Source organism: Rhyacophila brunnea, unplaced genomic scaffold (assembly GCF_057557595.1).
Source record: "Rhyacophila brunnea isolate RB1 unplaced genomic scaffold, BYU_Rbru_1.0 scaffold_24, whole genome shotgun sequence".
Lineage (NCBI taxonomy): Eukaryota > Metazoa > Arthropoda > Insecta > Trichoptera > Rhyacophilidae > Rhyacophila > Rhyacophila brunnea.
This window is the reverse complement of record NW_028232904.1, coordinates 7,162,363-7,168,362: the sequence shown is the minus strand read 5'-3', so window position 1 is coordinate 7,168,362 and position 6,000 is coordinate 7,162,363.

Genomic DNA, 6,000 nt, shown 5'->3' with positions numbered 1-6,000 from the left:
ATTACAAATCACTTTTTATGCCGTGTTTTTATTTGTCTAAGCCCAAAGGTTATAGTTTATTGGCTTTCAATTTCAATGTTTAGAATCATTCTAATAATTTTCATTTTTGGGGGGTGCCAGGGCCCCTTCCCCTCCCCTGGGTGCGCCACTGCCCTGAGTGACGTAAATTTATTCTCTAGGTACCAATGCAATGTTCATAGATGCTGTAGATATGGAACATGAACATCCCCTGAAGTAATCAATAAACTGCCATGCTCTAAATTATATATTAATTATTGTGTACAGTAGATCATTACCTGGCGATTATAATCTCATGCTATCATCCTTATTATTATATTCAGTCTATTAATTCTCGTATCAACCAATAAACTCTCATCTCAACAACCAAGAAACAACGAGCTTCTTTCATCTCCACATCATCATACCAATGGACATCTCACTTCACATTGGCGCGCACGAGAAATTGTGCATGAAAGTCATTTACAGATGTATAGGTAGACGTCACGTGACCATATGACGTATCCGTTTCCATTATGCGATACAAGCTTCGAGAATGTATAGTAATATAACCTTTATTGTAATGGCGTATTAGTGTCATTACTCATTACGTTAGAAACAGATTCTAGGTTACTTACGACTTCTCGGAGATTAGACGCAAGTGGGCCCAGCGCATCACAGGCGTCTGTCCAATGGTTTCTGTCATTCAATTGCATTGAATAAACATTCATCAATATGTATCTTAAAATGGTATTTTATCAATAATAAATAATACTAACACATGAAAAGTGATATCCCATCTTTCTTGGAGTGTTTAGTAGATTACAATTTTTAACTAGGCACATTGGCATTTTGTAACACAATAATAACGGCGGAGTCGAAATCTGACAGTCAGAAATTTTGTATGGACAGATTCAGCGGTGTCGCCAGACCGCTTGCAAGCAGAATGTTCATTTGAACGTAGGATACCGATATTAAAATATGAATTTCGCCATCCGGCAGACCCGACACAAAGTGAGTGTCATTTTATTTTCCAGATGCTTCGTCCATATTAATGTCATTGCCTCCAAAGCCGTTTTCAAAGAGCTGACGGTCTTTTATCAGTTAGGGAGCGCATTTATATACAACAAAAACATGATTATATGCATGCACATATGCGCTTAAAATCATTGAAATATGCACTAAAACCAAAGATGTATGCAGTTAAAAATTTACATTTTTATGGGAAAATATTCTAAATACCCACTTCACCCAATATTACCGATAAAAAAAATCGAATAACAAATTAATAATCCTAAGCAACATAATACAATAACAAAAAAACACACAATAATCAATTACAATGTTCATAATACATAGTTTGTTTACAAGTAGGTACAAATAATTGAACAAAAAAATGCAAAATGTAAATGTAAACTATGGAAACTAAACACAATTTAAAAAAAACAAAAACGACACACTTAACTATTTCTAAATACTATTTGCTGTTTTTTTGTCCGAAAAAATAAGTTACAATATTTTTTTCAATATTCTCTGGCATTAAATTATCCGCATATCTGTTAGTATTTTTTATATGCGTAAAATGATCTCTCAACGTCCACAGAGGTTGCCCGAGTTGACTTTTTATAATGCCATTAAAAATGCAAGCGCATCTACCTGGTTTAGTTATGATTCGATAAAATTATAAATGCAAAAGCCCTAAAATATGCATTTATTAATGAAATATGCACTAATGTCTCAAATATGCTCTAACGTCTCAAATATGCATTTATATGCACAATACAATTTTATTTTTGGATTCTGCGTCTTTCGAAACGGATTTCTGTGTAACTCCCATAGCTGCGCATACCTACACACTAACAAAACATGCACTACTATAATAGCATATTAATCCGGACCCTATTTATCACAAATAAAACAAAATTTTGACTATCCCTGGTGTATGTGAATCATTTGCACTGCACTTCAAGAAATATGCGTGCTTCGGCAAATGTAGATAAGACGGTATATTTAACATTATGCAACGAGCAATTTGGCACACAGACAATTCGCCGACTGCCAGATATAATCACGAGGTAGGACAATTTTCCTACTTGGCCAGGTGCAATAATTATTCATCTTAAAAACGTAGTACTGGGGAATGCTTGACCTCGTTGGAAAAGAGGGCATTTTTTCAGAGTAATAAAAGACCTATTATATCATTCTTAACGTAAAAGAAATCCAGAAACTACGAGTAACACAATCTTGCATGGAAAGGTGAATGAATATAAGATATAACGCAGAAAAAACTACCAAAGAAACCAATGGACAAAGAAACAGATGAGACTTTGGAGGTAGATGAGGTGGAGGTGAGATCGAGATGATTAAGAGATTAATAATTCTATTAATTAACTGAGAAACTTAAATCGAGTGGAATAACGGATGTACTATGTCGACTGAAGAACTCTTGACATTGGCATGGACATGGAACATGTATATTTTTTTTATATTTCAATACTAATAATAAAGATGCATTATTAGTGTTTGTCTAGGATTTAGAAATATTTGCATTTTCATCGGCGTTTTAATTATTTCACAAAATATATAATAGTGTTTTTTAATTTTTGGATGTAGTTATGTTATAACTAAACAAACTAGTAGACACGTGCTGATTAAACGCATAACGTCTAGCTCCGAAAATAATGCACTTGCAACAATTCATCACGAGGTGAAAAAGCTATCATATAGCAGTAGTGGCGTGGTGAGTCGGGGTAACCCACTTCCCTATGTAGAAATAGATTCCCTACGGCTAGAAGGGTGGAGGTAAATTGCAAATATATCGGGTAACGTAGTTATTAGGTAATATGTATCTGAGGGCTAACCTTCTACCAAAGCTAAATGATAGTGGACGAGTTTGTATATCTGGGATCGACTGTTAGTGGAAAAGGCGGATGTGAAGCAGAGATAAGAAGGCCCACACAGATTGCGAAAAATGCGATGACACATATTACAACTAGATAATATATGGAAGGATCGGGGAATTTCAATTGTCCCGAAAATGATGCTGGTGAAAACATTAGTGTTCTCCATATTTTTGTATGGTGCCGAGTCATGGAGCCTAAAGGCAAGGGAGCGGAAGGAAATTGATGCCTTCGAAATGTGGTGTTGGCGCCAAATTCTTCGTATTTCTTGTAGAGAGCGTACCAGTCAATCATCCAGAGACTACAGATAAAGAAATGGCTCTCGACAATATGTCTGACACGTATTCGGTAGTTTTTTGGACGTATTGTTCGGTACAGACCGGATAATCTGGAGAGACTGGTGCTTTTGGGTAGCCTCTACGAAAGGCGAAGTAGAGGAAGAACGTCAGCGCAATGGAGCAGCCAAATAAAGAAGCTGATTAGGGGCAGCATTCACTCTTACCTAAAAGAAACAGAGGATCGAGATGGGTGACAGGCAAGCTTGTTCGCTTAAAAAATGAAAAAAATCAAAGTAGTCACGATCCTCAACCATGAGTGTACAACCAAGAGGAAATGGTAAATAAGTACTTGGGTACACACATTATGTAACTCTGCCCTCGATTCCTAAGGTAATTAATTATCAGAGACACACAAGCCAACACCACCAAGAATGGCAGAGTTCACATTTACGCCGTGTATAAGTCTGAAAAAATATGTAGCTAAATAAAGATCCCTTATAAATTTTAAGCTACAGTATGTACCTAAGCATCCCTAAGAGAAAATCAGTCGGATAGAACCACGGATAATATCCATACAGCCGAAAGTGAAGGAGTCTTAAAAATATCTTTTGGACTCTCTCCACCATAAGGCCGTACTTCAACTGATGCGGGGCCCAAACGATAGACCCACTCTCAAGTCTGCTTCTAACTAAGGAGTTATAGAGAATTTTTAGTACCATAACATCCGAAAAGACCCGGGAAGTACGCAAGACAAAGCCCAACATCTTTAGCGCCTTTTTACAAATGGTATCTATATGACCACTAAACGTCAGTTTACCGTCAAACGTAATTCCAAGATCTTTTACAGATGATGTTCGCGAGAGAACTCTGCCATGCATCGAGTACTGGAAAAACAATACTCGCGAGGCTTTAGTAAACGATAAAACATTGCATTTATCAATATTGAAGTCCAGTTTGTTACGCCTGTCCCAATCTAATATAATATTATCTATATCAAGTTGGAGTTGACGACAATCGTCCAAGGTGACAACTTCCATGAAGAGTTTCAAGTCGTCAGCAAACAACAAAACATAGCATTTTTAATTACCAATGCTATGTCATTCATAAAAAACGTGAACAGCAATGTCCCTAAGTTTGAGCCCTGGGGGACACCAGAAAATGTGTAAAAGGTCTGTGACTGATAAAGACCGTACGAATTTGCCGCCCTTCGAGTAACTGCCGCCCCCAAGCAACGCTCAATCTGCCTACCCCCACGGGACGTCACTGAGTGTGGCAGACACTGGTCTAGCTAGACTCTATAAAAGCTACACTTAATAAAGTTGGTTGTATTACTAGCAAATTGAGACACCTGTGCAATACAATTAAAATCTGTATTAAATTCATTGATAGTAATAGTAATAGATTTTTACAATAGTGCACAGATGTCATCTGTCAGTCTTATTTTTCTATTATGCTTTTAAATTTAAATATTGCATGCTTGTGATAAATGAATAAATCAAACATTTCGTGTAAAGTAGTAATAATTTGAAAGGATGAAAGTGCTTTTTAGAGTAGTTAGTATTTTTCTTTTAAATGAGATTGATTAATCATGTAAAAGGAGTATCGTGTAAAACGCAATGGTTACCTCATGACACATGACACGACATAACATCAAAAGTATTAACACATCATGGTGCAATCCATCAGTCATATTGTATCTAACTATAATGTATCAAGTAGATCTTCTACTTTTTCTTATTCTTTATCGTGGCGGAGTTGGCGAAGTCAACACCATTTTCCTAGGGCTTGTATGATCTCGTCGAAATTGCATCTTACTGGGCAAGCATTGCATGAAAAGAGATGCTCCATGCTTTGCATTTTACACAGGTTTGGTCATCAGAGAACCCGCACTTCACCATGTTGCCTCGAGCGTTTCCTACCATGGTTCTGTCAATAGACTGGAGCCGACTTATCCTAATAATATTATTAAGTTTTATTTTATAATTAATGCTATTTCCGAGAAGATCACACCTGCGCCTCCGACAGCGACGGCTTCATCTAAAGGAGAAATCCATCGGTATGGGATGAATTTTATATCGTTGCCGGTTACATGGGAGTCGCGGGTAACAGCACTCATCCCTTGTCATTTAGCAGGCCGATATACTGCATAGACTGCCTTCAAATTTACACTGTACCTTTAAAATAAAAACCGTTTTCCGCCAAGTTATTGATTATTGTACACCTCTCTAGCGTTAACAATGGGTACTTAATTTTCTTGCTGTATCAGGTCACATCAACGTTAGGTACATTCAATTCCATCCGACCCACGAATGCTAGATTAATTATTATTACCGTGACGTCACTCACTAATCCACTGTTGGATGAAAGTTTCTCTTTGCTGTCTCAGTCCGTAGTCTTTCGATGTCACGAACTTGATGATCTCATTGATCCAGTTAATTCTTATTCGCCCGCGGCCCGTTAAGTATTTTATTATCACTTGGTTAGAACTGAATGATGAGATTTCTCCAGAGATGATCTGTTACTTACTTCATCATGTTACGTTCCAACATTTCAGCACAGGTCAAACAAAATGTCACGCCACTTCCCTCGTTCCATGTGAGACCCGCAGCGCGTAGATCAATTTTGTAGCACCACTGCAAGGTGAGGGACAATCGGTCACGGCGATGGAATCCTTAAGTGTACGTCCTGAGTGGCAGCGTTCGGCGCAGCGTTGAGCGTTTTGCGCAACTCAAACGTATAACCGTGTGTGAAAACGTTCGTAGACAATGTCTTTTTTTGGTTATACATTTATACGGTTATACGTTTGAGTTGCGCAGAACGCTCAA